A 22105-nucleotide genomic window follows, 5' to 3' on the forward strand; every position below is an offset into this window, starting at 1 on the left:
AGCTATATGTCCCATCATGCATCAGGAAAAGAAAAACTTGCCTAAATATTTCAATACCAAATTTATTGCGACATCACAAGATGAATACAAGTGACCTTTGACCTCTACCGTGACAAGAGGCGCTCAAAGTGGTGGTCCTTGGCTTCCAGACATTGATGTGTCTGGCTAACTACTGCTGAGGTAACGTTTCTCACCTCAACACTTGTTGCTGAAAACATGGTACAACAGCACACAGTGTATCTAAACGCATAGAAGCTTTTACACAAATTCAATTTTTACGCAACTTTTTCTTTTCCCGGGGAGTGTCTTCATTATTTTTTGGGCTGGCTGTGTAAGTATAAATTGATGTACGACATCTATTGATGAACTTCTTCATAACCGCCTGCCAATGTATTTTGATCCTGCGATGACGTCATTAGCGGCACCAAGAGTGTCGGAAAGTTCTCAAAAGATCTCACGTTGCCCGACTCTCTCCTTGAATCAGGAGTGATGACTGAACCGTGGATCACTTTGCACCCTACGATGCACCACAGTGGTTGGTTGGATGGGGTGGGTAGGTGGTTGGGAGGCAGAGGTGTCTGGAGTTTTTGTCCCACGATGAAAGTTATTCCTCGTTCTCCCTTGGCTGTCCTGCTCGAGACCCCGCGGCTGGACCTTCAGACGTAGCCCCAGTTGGCTCTGACACGCCACTGTGTGTCACCTTGCTGGCCAGCTATGTGCAGAATCTGCCTGCTGACAGGCAGGAATGTGTGCGAGCGCGGCCCGTGTCTTAGAGGCACAAAAGGCTTTAGGAGACAATGGCTTTCAGTGTCTCACCGGAGGAACAGCATCGCCTCCCGCGTCTACTTAAACACTCAAACAAGTTGGCCTCGCTCCAGCTCAGCGCACTAATAATGGAACCCTGAGCCACATGTGTGCTGCATGCATGAGGGACGCAAGTGTGCATGTGTATTTATGTTGCAAGATTTGAATAGCACCACAGCCCTGCTGCCTCCCCCCCTCCCTCCCCTCCCCGCAAGGTTATCCGAGCAAGGCCTGTTTTTTTTTTGTTTTTTTTCTTCTTCTTCTTCTTCTAAGAGGAGCTTTTATAGTGGCTCGCCACATGCTGCTGTGAAATGACAATACAGACAGACCACAGAGCAGCAGCTGAAGACAACGGAGAACAAAGTAACCAAAGGATATGAGAGCAGTATCACTGCAGACGAGAGCAATTATTTTCTCACACTGAAAATAGTTACAGATCAAGTTTTAAAATGTTGATGGGAACAGTTTGTGCTCTGGTTGTCACCTTCACAATCTTACAATCGCGGGTGGGGTCGTCGGGGGGGGGGGGGGGGTGCAAATAAGTACAAGGAATGGCACAGAACTCTGAATCTAAATGTAAAATGCTTTTTTAGCCTTGCTTTGTACCTGAACTCATCAGGGCTTCTTCTGGAAAGTGCACCAGTCGAGTTGTCTTTTTTTAAGACGGTAAATTGAATCTGAAAGGTCCAATGTCAGAAAGTTGTACCAACTAATCAAACATGTCGTGAGAGAACGGCCTGCATGTCTCCTTTATTCCGCTCGTCCAAGGCTAGAAATTACTTTTCTAGCCTGAGATTAATAGTTGGCCACAATGCAAAAACCTCATTGCAGTAGCAGCAGCAGCAGCAGCAGCAGCAGCAGCAGTAGTAGCAGCAGCAGCAGCAGTAGCAGCAGCAGTAGCAGCAGCAGTAGCAGCAGCAGTAGCAGCAGCAGTAGCAGCAGCAGTAGCAGCAGCAGCAGCAGTAGTAGCAGCAGCAGCAGCAGCAGTAGTAGCAGCAGCAGCAGCAGCAGCAGCAGCAGCAGTAGTAGCAGCAGCAGTAGCAGCAGCTGCCACAAGCTGCTACACACTAAACCTCCCAGTCAAAGCGGCTGGTAGAAGAAGATCGTATTGCAGGATATTTACATACTTGGACTGCAGGTGGTGTGAATCAAACTGGATCATTATCAACAGGAGGTGAGTACAAGAACTGCAAAACAGCCGGTAAAGCAGATACACAACTGCTTCCCGACAAGTACAAGACCTCTGCTCTGTTGTGTGTTTGACCTGCTGCATTGAGAAAAAAGGCCCAAGACTTGCAACGGTTCAACTGAGAGCCCCTTTGCAGCTCACCGTTTGTCTGTTGATGTGTTGGTCTGAGCTACCACGGTCGCAGCTGAGGATGTGGGCAGAGGAGGCAACGCTGGGCGGAGCCAGGAGGCTCTGGCCCCACCCAGCCATCATTAAGTCCTCGTCTTTGAGTGCCCGCAGCGTTCAAACGTTGCTTTTCCCATGACACGTAATCACTTTTCACAAAAGCTTCAGTTACCTAACAAGTTGTCACACGTCAAAGCCAACAAACCCCACCCCTCCTCCTCCCTCCCCCCCCGGCCCTGGCCCTTCCCCTGCATGTCCCGGGGGGTTTGCCGGCAATACAAATTCCTCCTCTTGTTCACCCTGGCTTGTCTTCTTCTTTCCTTTTATTGTCTTTTTGTCCATTCTCTGGCTGTTACTCTTTTTTATTGTTCCGGAAGACAACTTGTTGAGTTTGCACAGCTCTCTGCTCGCTTTCCGACCACAGGCGGAATAGAAGAATTCCCTTGATAATGAGAGCGCCTGGAGCCTGACTCTCAGCAAGGATGATGCGTTTGACACTCTCCAAACAGGTTTACTTAGCCATAAAACAAATAAAAACACTGCCATTGTCTGCCCTGTGACTGACAACTTGGGTTTCTTGCGCAAATGCACCGAGGGAGTTTGGAAGGCATCTGGCGTAGACTGAAAGCTCATGAAAAGTGTTTAGATAGATATATAAATACAGGTACGACCCAGAAAATTAGAATATCCTGAAAAGGTTGCTGTATTTCTGCAATTCAACTTAAAAGGTGAATTTGACATATTATATAAACGAATAATATGCAAATCAATATATTTCAAGTTTTTATTTCTTTGGATTTTGCTGTTCAGGTCTTGCAGCTTAAAAAAAAAAACTCAAATTCAAAAACTCAGAAAATTAGTTTGTGGGTTTGTGGTTTTAATAAGCTGAAAATCTTAATCAGCAAAGTTACAACAAGGAACTGCTTGAGATGTCAATTTGCGTGTAATGGCTCAATAAAATTTGTTGGTTTCATCTTTTATGTTAAATTGGCAAAATAAAACACCTTTTACTTGATATTCTAATTTTTCGGGTAGGACCTGTAGATAGATAGATAGATAGATAGATAGATGATTGGATAGATAGATAGATAGATAGATAGATAGATGTGAGAAAGTTGAGAAGTTTGAGATAGTTGAGAAACTACACTGCAAATTTGCACAGATTTTTTTTTACCGAGACTGGATGAAGAAAGATTTATAAAAAAGAAAGAAAAGACAACATTTACAGGCTGAATACACTGAGACAAGCTTAGACCTTTGCAGTCTGCTCGTCAGTGCCGTTGTAACAAGCACAAAGCGACACAAAAATAAATGTTTGGTGAATGTTTCACACGGCGAGCTCTGTTTACTTTAGGATAAAGGAATAATCCAGTGATCAGTGGCGGCTAGTGTGTGTCTGCCCACAGGGCCTCGCTTCCACGCTTGTGGCAAGAACCTTTGGAAGGGAAATGGCACGAGTTCGCCTCGCTGCTTTCACAGGTTTTTAAATCTTGTTGCGATTCATCAAGAAGAAAAAAGGTATTTCACAGCCTTTTACCGAAGGTCATCATTGTATATTGCACGGAATCATTAAGCTCATTAGCTTATTGTTAGTAAAACCACACTGCTTCTCGTGGAACCAACTCTCGATGCGATGGTCTGGCCCATAGGTGTCAAAATCTGGCCCGCGGGCCAAATTTGGCCTTGCAGTGTAATTGTATTGCACTGGCCCGTCGGTATTATACAGCACAAGTTTAATTTGGAAGGCTGCAAACAAAAAAGAGCCAAAAGATTTTTCATTTTTTTCGATTTCGATGAGTTTTACAATTTGAAATACAAAGTACAATATTAAGTCATTTATTTTATAGTGTTAAGCTTTGCCAAATCCATATTAAGGTTGAAGCAAAACTTGTTTGAGGTTATATAAAAAGGTTCACCGTTACATCTGGATCAAAAAAAAAAAATTCAACAAATATCAATGTTGGCCCACAACTTTGTCCAAAGTTGAAATTTTGTCCCCACTGTGTATTTTAGTTTGACACCCCACTCTGACTCTCAGCTGGAAAAGGGTGGAGAGCCCATTCCAGGTCAGGGACTCTGAAGACACTCTGCTCCCAGGAAGAGGAGCTCAAGTAATCTTAACTTGGAAAGTAATCAAGTAAGTAAGTAAAAAAATAAATAAATAAAAAACCCAATCAGAAAAATGTCAGGTAGAAAAATACATTTCGAAAAATACTTCAGTCCTCTTATCACTTCATCAGGAGTGTCTGAGACGATGTGGGTGTGAGGGGTCTTCCAACTTGTTTCTGGTTGCCTCAAATAACCTTGGCTTCTTATAAACCAACATTTCCCTGTTTCTCCTGGCTCTGGCTCCAGCTGCGTCATCGTCACGATGCCACCTCCGTTTGCACAGTTTTGCACGCGGCAGTTGCTGTTGCAACAATGGCTCCGATCTCACGAGCAGGTGGGACATGAGTCCGTGGGCAGGCGTGGAAAATAATTAAGGTTGTTGAGGTTGGTGGCAGTCACAGATTACTCATCAAATACTATAACAATATGTATATATGTTTTGTAACAACGATAATGCTGATACTGTATAATGATTTTAGAATAATATCTTAAGCCTGTTAGTTATGTGGTCATGTGACCTGACAGCTTTCAAATTCTCAGAATGATCCCGCTTGTGTTTGGAGCGACTGCATGTACAAACACAAACGTCTGCATGTGGCTCATTCTTTGCTCCACCCAGCCAGTCGGCGGCTCCGTCCAAAGACTGTTTCAGCGAGCTTAGGTGTGAAAGCAGCGTTCGGAGGGTTGGAGTCTCTGCTGCCGAAGAATGGGGGGTGTGTTTTGACCGTTAAATAGATGTATCATCAGCGTGATCTGTCGTCTCTTTTGTGCTACAGCAGGTGTCATAGGTCATAACACTTGACACGTGAAAGGAAGACAAAAGGCCACGGGGTGACGGGGGAGAATTTCCACTGCATTTAATAGTCCCAAAATAAAACTGATGTCTATATCAAGAACGGCTGATTTTTCCCAGCATCCCTCAGCGTTACCATCCAGATACAGTAAGAGGGGAAGTGACAACACATTTCCTACTGGAAGAAACTGTGCTGCTGGGAAAAAAAGCCTGCTGCTGATTCCCTGGAGATTGTGAGGATTTCAAGTTTTAAGGGCCAACACGTGGACTACGAGTGAATAAGACAGCCGGGAATCTTCACCGCACTGGTTGCACGATCACTCACCAGAATATTTAGGTCACCAGTTGCAGTATTATTAGCGCAATGCGATATATGATTATATTGCACTTTTTCACCTTTCAAATGGAGCATTTTCGCTTTTTTTTTTTCATTTGCTTATTCCATCGTTTCATCGATAAGAAGAAAATGATTAATAGAATTGATGACAACAGGCAGGCACAAAATTACAGGACGTTAATGAGTTCAGCAATTATGACCATGCCACTCAGAATCAATCATCATGTGAGCTACAAGTCATAAAAAACTAAACTAAACTTAAAAATCTTCATTTCTTAAAGCAGATTTCATGTCTGGGTCCCTCACCTGTAATGCAGTGAATTTTCTCCAACAGTGCATCTCCCCATTGTACATAGTGCCGACGAAAGAGTGCAAAGCTGATGGCGCTAATAGCTGAATTGTAGCTATAAAATAAACAAACAAAATTGTATATTTGAGGTGCTGACTTTTTGTTTTCTTTGTGTTTTCTACTATTATTATAGGGGAGATGCTACAGTGTACACACACACACACACACACACACACACACACACACACACACACACACACACACACACACAGAAAGCTGCCTTGAATTGCTGACCGGGCCTCATTAGAGACTAAAGCTCTCAGGACTGAGGACACAAAAGCTTTGCCCTCTTCTCTTTTCCTTTTCTTCCCCTCACCTCTCCAGTTCTTCTGGCCTTTTGATGTGAAGGATGGTGCACCACATAGAGCAGAGTCCCAAAATATAAGCTCATCAAGAGCACACACTCAGTTCCTGTTTCTTTTTTAAAAAAAAAATCAATATTCTTTATCTTGTTCCATGTTTGCGTGTGTGTGTGTGTGTGTGTGTGTGGGTGATAAGGTGGTTGGGGGTTGTTGATCTATTCCAGTTCATCCAACAAATGAAAGAGTTCTGGGAACTGCCAGATTGCATTTTTTTTTACTCCCCATTTCCTCCGGTATCAAGTTGAACACTGACACAATTTATCGATCACACACCGTTTGTCCAGCGTGTGATCCGCACCGACTTCAGCTGGCAAACTAACTTGAGACAGCCTGTCTGAGTGAGCTGACATTACCTCGTGTGTGTGTGTGTGTGATTCTCAAGACACTACGGTCCCAGAACAACAACAGCAACAACAACAACAACAACAACAACAACAACAACAACCAGCAACTCCCAAAGTGCGCAAGACCACCGAGTTGTGGGCTGGAATTAATGTCCGACCGCACAACACCCAACGGATTCAAGTGTGTGGAAAAGTCGAGTGGAAGATCCTCAGGAGTTCCTGTTGACTCCCATCCAAAAAAAAGACACATCTGCAGAAACACTCAAGTGCCTTTGCACTGCTAACGCAGGCTACGTGCGAGACATTTCACGCATCCACCGTCTACGCCAGGCCTGGGCAAACTATGGCCCACGAGCCATTTGCGGCCCATTAAAGCTTTTTAATCCGGCCCGCCGAACTTTAAGAAGTGATTGTTAATATTAAGTAAGTCATAAAATAGCAATATTTCTTTTATTTTTCAGTGAGTCATTTCAATAAAGAGCTAAATACCATTGGGCTTCAAACACACAGATTTTGTTGGAACTCAGCTTTTGTTCATTTTCATTTGATCATTTGATTGGCCTCGCTTGCCAAATCTTAGAACCCATTGTGGCCAACCAGTCAAAAAGTTTGCCCACCCCTGGTCTGCGCTATCTTTCCACTGCGCTTTATGATCAGTCATTTCTTCTTTTTTAAGCTAAAGTCCTTTTGAGATGTTTGAGTTTTGAGATGTCCTTTTCAAATCAAGCATTATTTTTTGCCCTTTATTTGAAGCCTTGTTGGATCATGCAAATATTTACTTCTTTTAAGAAATGTGCACAAACCTTCAGTGATTGCACATTTAAACTTCAAATATTTGGTCTGGAATAACTGTGTTTTTTTTTTACTTCAATCTGTTAGTATGCCAGGCCAGTATAGTTCAATAAATAAATAAATTTGTTTGGAACACGTTGGCTCATTTATTCATTTCATTTTTCTTTTTCGTTGTGCTGTTCAGAGGTTTCATCATCCAAAAGAGCAACTTTGGTCGAATAAGAGGTTCCCATTGTGAAAGAGGAGCCGTCTAAATCTACTGTATTCTGCGATATTCTTGCTAGTAGCAGGTTGAACCTCCTTTGAGAGCTCGTCACATTAGTGATATGTCAGTGCCCTCCGGACACTGACGTTTTTCAGAACTACGGGTTCTACTTTCTCACGTCGCCAACAGGGTGAACCTGACACTTCAACCTGTCCGACTTCATTGTTAGAACAAAAAAAACTGTCACGCAAAGCCACGATAGACGGGATCCTCGAATTCAGAATGGTCTGTTTTAATGTACGTTTTGTTCCGTTTCTTGGTAAGTGATGTGATCACATTGTGCATCATGTGAAAGCTCTCGTCTTGCATAAGCTGACCTTCAAAAGAATACCAAATCAACACCACTGTGTCATCTGGAGATCTGATAGGTTTGTCGTGATAAAGTTCCTTCTAAGCTGCAGCAATTTCTTCTGTGGTTGAGGAAAAGAACCAGCCCCTTCTTTCAAGATATAGATGTTCAAAAAGAACTGGGTGGGTGGGGGGGCATTTCTGGTTGGCTGTATGATGTCAGTGATTGTCGCCACCCCCCATTTTTTTTTTTAAGTTGGTTGAATAATGAATATTTACATGAACTGAGTGAAGGGAACCACTTTTGTGATTAGCGCTAGCTAGCGAGTCAGAGAGTCTGTTTTTTTTTTTTTTTTGTGCTTGCCGACTCCAGAGTCTCTGAGAGAGGCACTGCCAACTGCTACATCATTATGTCAGCTGCTCTGTTCTCTTTGATTCCTCGGAAGTTCCCTCAGACTTCAAGCATCTGCCACAGCACACTCAAGTGCGGAGCAGGTAACCTGCCCTTGGATACACGGGAGGCACAGAACGGTTGACAGGGATTTACAAAAGGGATGTGTTTAAAGCAGGGCTGCACCAACAAGTCGGGAGAAGACTTGAACTTGACCTTGATGCATGTTTTCTCCGTCATGACAGGAAGTCTTTTTTTTTGTTTTTAAAACATATTTTCACAATTAGAGACTGGATTGTAGGTCTGACTTGGCTGGGAATCGAACCTTAGACCACGCTCACGCGACTAAAATAGCTAACTGCATGTCAACGAAATAAATCATTTTAAAAAAATACATTTTGAGCCTGTCATTATATCATAGTGAACAGATTAAAAAAAATAGAATAAATCCACCCTTCCATCCATTTTTTTTCTATTATTATCGCACATGCAGCCTCAAGACATTTCTTTTGCAAGTTTTTGTTTCCTTTCCTGCTCATGGTAAAAGCACACGGTTCATCTGGCGGCTGACAGAAACTTTTATGGTGAAAGCTCTTTGTCTGCGAAGCTTTGAAGGAGCCTCATCTGCATCAGTCAACAACAGGTGTGAGCGCACTTCAGCTGCTAAACCATCTACAATGCAGCACTTAAAGGTTCAGGCTGTCAGCGGTACGTCACCGGGACGAGGAACAACAGACAAGTTGTCTCAGTGACACAGGGACGCCACAGACGCGGTGTGACTTGAAGCAGCAAACAAGATGAAGAAGGGGAACAAAAAGGACATCAAACCCACAACCCTAACACCATGTGAACAAAGCACATGGTTTTCAAAGAGTGGCACACTATTTATACTTGGCAAGCACGTCAACAAAAAGCTTACATTTTTCATATAACGGTCGTACTGATTGGCTGTCGCACAAAATCCTTGTTCATCAGGAGACTGTCAGAAAAAGAGCCTCATGTCACTTTCTATACACTTTTATTTTGTTTTATGAACTAGGTGTGCCTGAGACGCTGCACTTCTTCCGCTGTAATCAAAAAATAAAAATGAAGCAAAATCAGTGCATCAGTGTGAGGGCATCTTGTGATGACTGTGTCTGAGGGGAACTATTGAGTGCTGTGTAGGGAGAATCTAAAATAGAAAAATTGAAAAAGTGGACACGGATATTAGAGAAAGAACGGTGCCATGTAATATAGCAGCGGCACAAAGATCCTGATACGAGAATAAACCCACCGATGACATGGAAATTGTCCTTTGTTTTCTTTGCATACAAGAGCAGCACCAACGTGCTGTGGGAGGCGTCAGAGCTGGATTCGCGTCGGCACGTCGGACCAAAACAAACAGACAAAAAAAAAAAAATGGCAGCAGCGTGTAGCAGTAGTAGCGCAAGTGACTTCTGTGATTCCTCTGAGCTTCAAAAACCAAAGAAATCACATAATCGTTCATCGAAAGTATGGCCAAAGTATTCCCTGACCCTCCACCATTACGCAACAGTAGACTTTCGTCGATATGCTATGTAGCCTGAACCCTGCTCTCACTTGAGCCCCTTCCCCACTGGCCAAAAAACCCTTTTAAACCCGCTTAACAATCGGCATTTGGTGGCGGTGGGAAAGGCTCACCGACCCGCGTCAAACAACCCAGCAAGCGACCCCGGTTGAAACCGGCTTTATTCGGCTCCGCTCCGATCGGCTTGCAGTGGGAAAGCCCGACCCGCGTCACCACGCTAACTTACGTGAAGACGTTGACCGTTATGTACGCCACATCATAAATGTCGCGCCAGTCGCAGCGTATAACACGTACCAAAAGCAAAGGTGTTTGCATTGGAGACTGGATTTGTTCAGCATCATGTTGCAGCACTGGCAGAGCAGCAAAACCCGTGAGCTTCTCGCCATCTGTGGAGAAGAGGGGGTTCAGCGCTAGGTACCTGGGGCCGTGCAAGACACCGTCATTTACAAAAATATTGCCGATATTTTACGACAGCGAGGCTATGATTGCGCGCCAAGGCAAGTAATCAATGAGTAGAAGGCGCTGAAGAAGAAGTGTCTTGTTCTTGCAGAAAGGATAAGAACAACCACGAGCGTAAACTGCAGTTTACTTGCACTGATATTGATGGACAGCACGTAACTAAGTCAAGCGGTTGCTGGTTGTTTTTAACGGGGCCTGTGGCAGTTTGATCTAAATGACATAATCTAGCAATGATTTTAAACATGCGAAGGCTACATGTCATGACATGTTAAAACGTTGGTGACTGGCACTGACTAGAAGATTGCTGATTTTGATTTTCCAATTTTTCTCAGAATCTCTCTCTCGCTCTCTCGCTCTCTCGCTCTCTCTCTGCTGCGGTTCAGTTCAGAGCAGGCAGTGCTAACCTCACATGACTTTATTTCCACACAAGATGCATTAGCAGAAATTGCAGTTTCAGGTTAACATGTCAGCTGCGCCTCATCCTAACCCCTCCTCGACCCCTCCCCCCCCCCCCGCCCCCACAGACACACACACACACACACACACACACACACAGACACTTCATGGTCCGCCCCGCTCCTTTTCTCTAAATAAGATGTATAAATAGCCTGATGATGACACAACGGCGCCCTTCACAAAGATGACGCGCAGAGAGAAGAGAAGAGAAGAAAAGAAGAACAGCGTTGCGGCTTCAGACACGGCTGCTTTATTCCCATGCTTTTCAGAGGCACAGGTTAAAAGGCAGCCATCCCTCTTTCTCTCTTTCGCTCCCCCAGCTCTCTCTCTCTCTCTCTCTCTCTCTCTCTCTCTCTCTCTCTCTCTCTCTCTCTCTCTCTCTCTCTCGGAAACAGGTCGCCCATTGTGGCGTCCGGAGCGAAAGGCTACTGTGGCATTTATGAAAGTAACGGCGGTGAGACGGAGGAAGAGGACAAAAAAAAAAAAATGTCCCAATGAAGAGACAGAACAAGAGAAAAGGGAAGAAAGGATGTGTACGAAGGCCACTTTTTTTGTCTGCCTTTGGCCACAAAGCCCCCCCCCCCACCCACCCTTCCACCCCTTGGCCCCCTCCCTTCAGGCTAGTTCAAACAAAGGAGGCCCGACTCTTCACAATGCGCTCTCTCTCTCTCTCACTCTCCTTTAGCACCGGCACACTTTATATCCTCTCTCCATTCACTGCTGCTCCTTGAGTGCCTCCTGCGTGTGTGCACAAACATATATGAGTGTGTGTGTGTGTGTGTGTGTGTGTGCAAGTGCATGCAAGGAGTGTATTTTATATGGAGTTTGTAATGGTGGTAGTGGTGGTGTGTGTGGGGGTGGGGGGGTCCATGTTTGCTGAGGGTCTTATAGAACGGAGAGGGGCGGGTGGGGAGGAGTGGGGGTGGGGGGGGGGCCTCTGAGGCGTTACTATGGAAACGCCTCTTGAGCACTAAAGGAGCACAACAGGTGATTTTTTTTATTTTTTTTTTGCAGAGGGAGTCTCTCTGTTCCGGCACTGAGAGACGGCAGGAGGTCTCCGGCGTGTGTGTGTGTGTAAGTGTGTGTAAGTGTGTGTAAGTGTGTGTTCTCGCTCCGGACAACTCGCTGCTATTGGACCTTAACCAGCTTCAATAAGCAGGAGGTCATGTCTGCATGTTCGACCACCACCACCACCACGGTGAAGATGATGCGCCGTCAGGCTTCGTCTGCCGATCTCGTCCATGCAGGTGACAACAGCAAAGACGTTTCTGTTAAAGAACCCAGTTAGCTCGCTAGCTAGCATCCCGCCGTTGAAGCGGTGGCTGCAGACGCCTCCCCACAACTTTGTGGAAAAACAACAACGTTTCGAACTCTCAAACAGCCGCTTTTCTGTCTCTCGGCGTGAACGACCGGAGCAAGCGTGAACTTGGTGAAACCGTCAGCATTTTTTTTTCTACACGACATCCTCAGCGAGCTGCGATCCTCCGTCTGAGCCGCGTGACGTCACCTGAAAACAATCTGCAAGGCGAGCGGCTCCTGAAGGCAACGCGCCGAGTTGACAGCAAGAAGAGGCAGAGGAGAAGGACTTTAATCTGCTTTCAATAGACTCACTGTGACAAAGCAGTGAATGGCACGACAGCCGCGCACTCTCTCTCAGCCTCCTGTTGCAACGGCAGGCAACAGGCGGGAAGAGAACAAGGTCCCCCCCTCCCCCCACCGGGTTGAGCGGGGTTTTTTTTTGTTTTTTTTTAGAACCGTCACCCTTTATTGATACCTGTTGCCCAATTTCTTCAACAACTTTGAGAACAGGAGGAGCAACAGGTTGAAGCTCTAAGAGAAGCAGCTCATACAGTCTTGTGTGAGCCACCAGCCGCAGTTTGAAGGTCCAGTGTGTCAAATTTTTTAAGGAAGCGCGTTTCCTCTTGAGGTCACTGTCAGACGGGCTTTGTTAAAAAAAAAAATGGCGGCGCAAGATGGCAGCTAACTAGGAGCAAGACCGGGGAGTGGGGGGGGGGGGGGGGATGCACAATGGGTTGTAAAATTTAACTAAAGGGCCGGAGCGGGGGGAGGAAAGAATAATATATCATGGTATGTGTAACATGTGCTTTAATGTCAACTGAAAATGAACCAACGCAAAGTTACAACAACATAGGTGTCTTTGGAGCCTCGTGGTATTTAGCTGGATTAAAAAGTTGAACGGGACCCCGGGCCATAGTTTGCCCATGCCTGAGCAAGACCCTTATTGCTTTATGGATATTTTTGAGAACCGTTCTAAGGGTAGGAAAACCAAATGGCTTTTATTGTACTGCGAGTATACACTTTTATTAATGTATTTATGGGCAGTAAGTTGAGCTTTTACCAATACAAAAATGATAAATTGAGCCAAACTTTACACACGGGACCGTTAACAGGGGATCCAAACTGCAGACCCCCCCAGCCAGGCCGGTGGCGGACACTCTCACTTCACTTTTAATTTGAGTGCCTCTGCTTCACAATAGCATCAAGAAAAAAAAGAAGAAAAAAGTGTTTTGTAACTTGAAGTTAAGCTCTCTGTTCTTGATCTGTAGTTGACAGTAAAGTTTACACTATTATGCATCCTTCATGTTTTTTAATCTGTCGTTCATTATTCTAGTGAGTCAATTCCACGCTGGGAAAATGAACATACTGCTTCAACTTTAATCAGGTAAGTGCCTCCTCAATGCTTCTCGATGAACCGTGCGGTTCTTCCAGCTGGCTGTAGGGGGGAACCGCGCTCACCAACAGCCCTGCATTCCAACACACGGCCGCATCTCGGCCACCTGCTTCTCACGCCGCGCACGTTTTGCTGCTCGCACTTGAAGTGTTTGATGCAAAGGTGGTCCTGAAGTTGAAAATTGACGCCATGTCATGTCGAGTGTTTGCGTTTGATTTGGATTCAGGCTGAGGATGTTTTTGTTTGTTTCTTAGCTGTGCCTTCGACCATGTGTAGTTCTCTGCTGGTTTGGTTATGGCTGTTTTATTAGACAGTCGTCGACTCACAGTAAGATAACACACCAACAAGGCAAAGGTAAGACTTTTTCTTAAGACCGTTATGCCTTTACTAAAAAGTGAAACATAACTTTTTTGGATGACTAACTTAACATTTATATTTGTATTGTAGCCTTTTAAATAAATACAAGCTTAAGATAACAAATACAAAACTGAAATAACTGCAGTAGTCACGGGTGGTGTGAAAACATTAACATTTTATTTGCACTTGCACGTTTCCTATTTTGCGTGGTCTCACTCTATCTTTATACCTTGCATGTGGCATATGCAAAGCATGATGTTTACATCAAGGCATTATCTTCATTGGGGCCCATTTAATTTGAAATCTAGACTTCACTGTATAATCAAAAGTGTTTTGGCTTTATTCACAATCAGCTTGTGTCTAAATTTAAAATACAACAATAAAAGTGTAGGGATTTTAAAATAAAATGTTCTCAGAAATAATTAAACAAAAATGAAGATTGTTTCTCTTCACAATTAATAACCATCAAAAATGGGGAAAAAAAAAAGTCCACAAAGAGAATAATGTTCATATACTAAGGGAGCCATTTTTCAAATGCACCTTGGATCCAAGAAAGAAAGATAGTCATCATTTTGACCAGGAGCTTAGTTTGCCGACAGCATCCAGTTGGTCGCGTGCGACAAGAAAAGCTGAAATTTTGTGAAGACCAGCAGGAACTGTAGTGCGTCGCAGGTTCAAGTCCCTCGCGTTTGACTTTGTGAATAGACACAATCCTGCTGCATCACTGCACAGGATGTGAGAGCGACTGCACAAGAGTGACAAAAAAAAAATTGCATGTACATCATGTTTGGATAAGAGCAGTTGAAGATAAAGAGAAAAGATGGTGAGGTTAATAAGATATATATATATATATATATATATATATATATACATATATATATATATATATATACGTCTCACGAGGTGTGAGACTTCTTAATATATATATATATATATATATAGATATGTCTATACATATATGCCAATTAAGAAGTCTCACACCTCGTCAGATCTCTCTAACCCTGGAAGGAAGTGCAAATCATGCTCTGCGATGAAAAGTAGTCCCCCCATGCACTACGCACAAGATGCACAAAAAAATCAGCTTTGCAGTCGAAACCTTGTGGCTTTCCAACTTTACTGAGATATCTGCTGTCGGCCGGCAGCAGCAGCAACACAGGGAAGTGTCCATCTGGACATCAACAGTGTCACTTGTGAACGATCAATTAGCAATTAGCACAGAGATAAACAGCTGGACCATCATCACCTTCATATACACTCACACTGGACACAACAAATCCTGTTGACCTGTTGTAACACACCTCTGCCTGCGATGCAAATTTGGGCTGGTTTACATAGAATTAAGTTTCAAAAAGAGAGAGTAAACGTAGTTCTAGTCCTAACCTGACATGAGCTTTCTCTCTCTCCGCTTTTACACACGCACACGCACACGCACACAAGCAAAAAGAAAACCAACAACCTAAACTTTCATCTCTTTGCCTGTGAGGGATACATGACAGAGTTTTTTTGCGCTGACACATTAAGCGTGATACAAGAACCTGCTCATTCACGCCTTTGTGCGTCAAACAATAAAGCGCCGTTATGTGACGACATAATAGCAGCAAGCAGACAAAAGGAAACCTGTGGGTACGGCTCTTTGACAAACACCACAACTTTTGGAAACACACCAACAAACTCGCAAACAAAAGCTTCCCTCTTCAGCTGCGTATTTAACAAAACACACCTCCGTCCTGTAGGAGCCTGCATCCTTTCTTTGCTTTTCTTTGCTTTTCTTTTTTCCTTTTCGAATTGCGTGCCGAGCGAATATTGCGTGCATTTGGGCAGAAAGCTCGCAAAGGAACACACAAAAAGATTTTTTTCTTTAAGAAAAAAAAAAAAAAAAAAAAAAAAGGAAAAAAAAACCCACAAGGATTAGTAAGTATTTGAATGTGGCCTGGAAAAAAAAAGATTGCCAATGAAAAGCTGCTGTTCAAGGATGCTTCCGTACTTTATTGTGTTGACACGTCGGCCTACAGCTTGTTGATAAATAGCCGTGGGTGAGTCGCAGAGCGCCGGCTTTGCCTCGGCCTTATTAGCACGCTGTTACAAGCTCATGAGTGCACATTCAAGCCACAGCTGACCACAAAGCAAACACACTCACACACACACACACACACACACACACACACACCAAGAGTGAATGTGAGAGCGTGTGTGTGTGTGTGTGTGTGTGTGTGTGTGTGTGTGTGCATGCTGGGGGCCAGAGGAGAACTCAATCAACTCAAGAGCCATTCAAGGAAGAGGAGGCAACCTGTACACAACCTTAACACACACACACACCGATGCTGCATTATTCACACGCAAAAAAGTGAAAGGTCGGAAAAATAATAGTGACGTCAACAAACAGCCCACGACATGTTTCCCTCTCACAGTGTTGATGTGTGTGTGTGTGTGTGTGCGTGTCTGTGTGTATGTGTGTGTGTGTGTCTGTGTGTGTATCTGTGTGCGTGCAAAAGCCCTGCAGTCTTACCTTGAGGTTGTGCGTGGCTGCAGGCCGGGGGTTGTGTGTCTGCTGCTGTATATATTGTCTCTGAGGAGACTCCACTGGGTAGGACTCCTCCCCAAAGACTCGCACCGAGCTGGGTGTGCACCTATGAGACTGGCTCTACGCCCCCCCTTCACCTCCACCACCACCACCATCTCCACCCTCCTCTTCCTACAGAGGCCACAGGTGGACGGTGCCTTCAAGGAGGAGGGGGAGGAGGAGGAGGAGGAGGAGGAGGACGTCTCCACCTGACAACCCGATCAAGAAGAGCAGCTCCTCATCATGCTCATGTCGGGAGGAATATATACATATCTATATATATATATAGATATATATATATATACATACATACATACATATCTATATAGTCAAAAGTTTGGACACACCTCATGCATTTTTTTTAATCCACGCTGCAGATAGATACTGAAGACATCAAATAGATGTCTGTAAATATAAATAACTCTAAATATGCTTTTTTTAATGAAAGGTGGCTATTTTGAAGAATTTAAACATAAAACGTGTTTGAGTTATTTTACACTTTTATTGTTTCCTGCATAATTCCATGTGTGTTATTTCCTTCAGTGAGAAACTGCAGTAGTCAGTAGTCAAGAGAATGAAGGAAAAGACATTAAATTAATAGGGTGTGTCGAAAGTTTTGACTGGTAGTGTATGTGTATATGCATATACATATACATGGGTTGGGGGGAGGCTCACAGCCTCCAAACAGCCTCCAAACAGCCTCGAAACTGGTCGCTGCCCTCCTGCACGCTGTGCTCACAACAACTCCCAGGGTCTCCAAAACAAACGCACCCTCACTATTTCATCCACGTTCGAGCGACGACTCCTGTTTCACACGCTGGTCGACCCCCCCCCCCCCCCCCCCCCCGAACTCTTTCAGGGACTCCCGAAATATATATCTATGTATACATATACAGTATATACATGTGTGTGTGTGAGGACACACACACAATGAAAACTGACAGGTGTCGCCAAAGTTGGATCACCAATGAATCGTCCCGGGTTTAAAAAAAAAAAAATAGGAAAACAATGCAAGTGTCTTAAACATTAGTTTTCCCCAAACTAAATAGTTGAGGTGTGTCTGTCCTGTAAACATCCCTGATTAGTGTTTCTCAGAGTGACAGCGTGTGTATCACAGCACCCAGCTTCCACAATTACACAACAAACAGTAGATTTCAATCTCTCAGTCCGGCGAGGAAAACCGAGGAACAGGAAAGGTGTTGGAACAACTTACAGTCTGCATTTGTCGCTACACAAACTCGGTTTGACGCGAGCCCATAAGAGCCCAGACTCGGGCTCTCATGCTCTCAGGAGACAAAGGGGAATCAGAAAATGTTGGTGCATTTGAGCAGAGAGGACGACGGCTTGTTGGTCATGTTCGCACAACTTTGTGTTCATGTTTCTGTTTGGACTGCCGTTGGCTGCTGCCGCTGCCGCCTGCCACGCCACAGTAGCAGTAGGGAGAAACACATTTGTTCACAGTGCATCTCCAGCTGATTCATCCAGTGGGCAGAATTCTTGGGGCCGTAACACTAGGATGGTTAGGTGCATTTGGAAAATCTTATCGGAGCCAGAACTCCACAAAGTGGCGAGTAATTAAAAGGTGAAATGTCTTCTTTTTTTTTTTTTTTTTGGCAGGAGCAAACACTTGAATGGGCAATTTTAGGGGTTATTAGGGAAATAATGGACAAATGAATATGACTTTTTGGGGGAAAATTCAATTAACAATAGCAATTAACCACGCTGCCTGACCTACTCAGTGCCACTGAAATCTCTCCCTGACTGAGATGGGGGGGGACAGGGGCTGGGGGGGTCCGAGGGGGGGGGGGTGCGATGCTCTCCGGAAAGTTTCAGTCAGAGACGAGACGCGCAGATAAAAAACGTGTTTTCTCGACCAGTCGACCACCTGAGTCTTTTCATGTTCACAGTGCTTCTGACTCCTTCAAATGGGGGATTGGGGGTTGTGGGTGGGCGGGGGGTGTTCATTTAAAGGGATCATAATGCTTCCCAGAACCTGGCATTGTTCTGTGTGATTGGCTTGGCCTCACACTGCGCTGACGGACTACAGACACACCATTCTTCTCCATTGTGCTGCATCTCTGTGGACTCCGGCTTCAATGGGACTCAGGGAACAATGACCGAGAGGAAGCAGGAGGTCAGGAGGAGACAAGGGGAGAAAACCTTTGTCGGCTCTCTGATGCCCTTACGGATATCTCCTATGCAAGGGACATTGTGCACAATCTCACACTGACACACACACACACACACACACACACACACACACACACACACACGCTATAGTACTTGCAGTGACAAACCGTATAGAACTGAGAAATGTTTGTACATGTTAAAATATTCTAAAAAAAAAACTGCGAATGGCAATCTTGCTCAAATATTTGCTGGAGCTTCTTTCATGTTAAGCAGCTATTAAGCCTCGCAGCCATAATAACGTTGGGATGTGTCAACAGTTCAGCTTTGAGTGAAGCTGAGGAGGAAGAGCTGAGAAGGAAGAGCTGAGGCTCCGACTGCGAACCCACTAACCTGCAGCCACAAAAGCTCTGGAGAGGTGAAGGGTGAAATGCCAAACCACTCCTTGAGATTATTACATGTGTGTGCGCGCGTGTGTGTGTGTGTGTGTGTGTGTGTGTGTGTGTGTGTGTGTGTGTTTCACAGAAGAAGAAGGCCGAGACCTGCGTACTTACACACAGCAGCGATGACAGATGGGCTGTTTTGCTACTCGTCCATCCAGTTCCAAAGTGCAAAAAAAAATCAAAGAGCACGACAGGGTGTGTGTGTGTGTGTGGTGGTGGTGGTGGTGTGTGTGTGGGGGGGGGTCACAGGATACACAGATGCAGCACAAGTCAAGACAGAGAAGAGAGAGAGAGTGAAAAGGACGAGTGGATGTATAGAAGTTGAATGCCAAAAAAAGGAGAAATGAGAGCGAGAGAGAGAGAAAGAGAATAGCCTGGGACGCCCTGCTTGACGGACAGCTGTGTGCATGTGTGTGTGTTTGTTAGTTTGTCTGTGTGTGTGTGTGTGTGTGTGTGTGTGTGTGTGTGTGTGTGGCAACAGTCAGTCAGGTTGTTGTCGGGACTCCTCACCTCAAGCCCCCCCTTGGAATTCCTTCACCTGGTCATCCCATCAGGGGGATGGAATGGGGCATGGGGGGGGGGGGGGGTCTTCTTAAGTGTTGCCGTACCTGCAACACCTGAGCCTTTTTTGTGAGGGTGTTTTGGAGGTCTCACAGTCTCCAAAACACCCCCCAAAAAGGTCCCTGTCTCTGCCTGCAACGCCGCTCGCACCACCACCACCACCACCGCAACATCAACCGACACAACGCTCAGGGTGTCCAAAACAAACGCACCCTAGCTATGTTTAATCCCACGTTCGAGCGAAGACTCTTGTCCCCCACTTCCCCTGAAATCTTTTTCAGAAACTCCCCGAAAACCTTTGGCACAGCGAGAGAGCAACCCCCCCCCTCCCTTCAACCTCAGAGCCTTTCAATTAATAAGGCAGTTAATCCAGCGACAACGGGGGACAGAACATTCAACTTGATGCCCCTGAAGGCAACCGTGCGGCTGACACCTTCATCATCGTTCACTTTCTATTAGCTCTATTATCATTGTTGTTGTTGTTGTTGTTGTTGTTGTTATGTTGCTCCTGTGGACTTTATAGATGAATCTGAAACCAACTGGTGAAAGTTGTTGGGCACAGCTGACACCTTCATCATCATCATCACCACCATCTACCCCCAGCGCGCGCGCGCGCACACACACACACACACACACACACACACACACACACACACACACACACACACACACACACACGACAGGATACTCGGTGTCCAGGTGCAGGACTTCGGACTACGAGGCGATGCGGTTTTTCTGCGTTCCGCAGCAGGGAACACATGAAAGTGGATGAAAGTTTCTCAAAATCCGACGAAGGTGTTTGATTGAGGAAGTTTTCAAGGTAACAAAAGAGAGAGCGAGAGAGAGAGGGAAACACTTGCCACGAGTGTCAGCGCGAGCGGACCATTGGAAGCTTTAAGTTTGTGTGTGTGTGTGTGTGTGTGTGTGTGTGTGTGTGTGTCTTTTGAGGAGCGCGAGGACAGCGAGCGTGTGTATTCAACTCACCAGCTCCGATGCGCACGCGGCTGCCGCTCCTCCAACACGAGCAAAAAAAAACAAACAAAAAAAAAACACAAACTTCCGTCCTCTGTCACGTTTATTTCCAAACCGCATTAAAAAAAAAAAAAAAAAAAAAAATTCTCTTGCGGGGCGGTGCGGGGCTCGGCGCGCTGCTCTTCTTCCGCTCCGGGAGCTGCGCCTCCTCCTCCTCCTCCTCCCCCTTCTCCTCCTCGGGGTGAGAGATGACGGGCTGCGAGAGTCCGCAGACACGCGGGAGTGAACGTCAACGTTCCGGGGGAGCGGGCCCTGAACTCAGCAGCAGCGACGAGCTCAACAACTCAGTGCGTGCCGGTGACTTTTTACTGATCTCTCTCTCTCTCTCTCTCACTCTCTCTCTCTCTCTCTCTCCCTACACACACACACGCACACACACACACACACTAACCTCCCACTTAAAGGGAGAGGGCTGATTTCCAGGTGGCGGCAGTGGAAGAAAAAAAAAACAAAACCAAAAAACAGAACACTGTTTCGTCACCACGGGCACTTTATCCTTCCACATAGTCCAGGGAGGATATACATACATATTGTTCAAATGTAAACTTTTTTTTTTTTTTTTTTTTTTTTTTTTTACAGCTGAACCACCACAGCTGCAACAATGTTTCCTGGAATTCACCTATGGGAAGCTGCTTCATTCTTCTTCTGTCTTGCATGGTGCCACATTTGTAAAGAACATGAGTTTGTTGGATGGGAATCCGGAGATTGAAAAAATACTTGTGTGTGTGTGTGTGTGTGTGTGTGTGTGTGTGTGTGTGTGTGTTAATTGGCCGTCATGAGCGGGCACATGATTATTATTATTATTATTATTATTATTATTATTATTATTATTATTATTAAACACCTCTTACAGTACCAGACAGCTGCTGCTGCTGCTGCTGCTGACCTTCTGGTACCACCAGGTGATCGCTTGCTCGATTAGAACCTGATTGGAAGCACCTGTAAGCGTGGTGGAGCTACAAACAAAACACTGTCAACTCGTTAAAATCCTTTCAAATTTCAAGGACGTCGGATACGTGATGAAGCTTTTGTCCGATCTTAAATCACAGCATTTTTCAGTTGTTCTACATTAAAAATAAAAAAATAAAAAATAGAGCCAACCGTGAGAAAAAAAACTGCATTTATGTGACGCCTAAGGACCAGCATCATCTCCAGGATGACTGATAGCAGGGCCCAAACACAAAGGAATCGGTAGTAAATTGAGCTTGTGTTGCATTGCCAGAGAAGATTTGATGATTTTGTGTGCAACTCACACAGCTCAGCATTGCTGTTCAGGCCACAAATGCAAATGTTTCTTAAAAATGTAGTTCATATTGAAAAGTAAATCAACGGGGCTTCCATTGGCAAAGGAGTTGTTGCTAAAGAAGTACTGTTGTTTACTTAACTTTCCTTACTTTTTATCCTAAAGTATTTTTTTTATTTCATGCAGTACTCAGAGAAGTGTGCTACTTCGTCTGAAAGCGTAACCCAGGCATGGGCAAACCACGGCCCGGGGGCCATATGTGGCCTATTAAGCTTTTCATTCCAGCCTGCTGAACTTAAATAAAATACTGTATATTAACAGTCAGTAAGTCATAAAATAACAATATTTCATCCATCTTTTCAGTGTTTTTTAAAAGTCATTTCAATAAAGAGCTAAATACTGTGGGGTTTCAAAGACAGATTTTGTTGTAATGATTTTGTT

General features: G+C 44.8%; 1 protein-coding gene across 2 annotated transcripts in view; it reads right to left on the reverse strand.

The window, feature by feature from the left end:
• The window catches only part of sox13 (SRY-box transcription factor 13), a 45836-nt gene extending 25107 nt beyond the window's left edge, over window positions 1–20729 (reverse strand). For both annotated transcript variants that reach the window (XM_076024419.1, XM_076024418.1), the window contains exon 1: window positions 20374–20729. The gene's annotated coding sequence lies outside the window, so the exon portion shown is untranslated. The remainder of the gene's footprint in view (window positions 1–20373) is intronic.
• Between the last annotated feature and the right edge of the window lie 1376 nt (window positions 20730–22105).

The sequence above is a fragment of the Nelusetta ayraudi genome, unplaced genomic scaffold, assembly GCF_046127955.1.
Source record: "Nelusetta ayraudi isolate G7.1 ecotype Tasmania unplaced genomic scaffold, CSIRO-AGI_Nayr_v1 ptg000017l, whole genome shotgun sequence".
Lineage (NCBI taxonomy): Eukaryota > Metazoa > Chordata > Actinopteri > Tetraodontiformes > Monacanthidae > Nelusetta > Nelusetta ayraudi.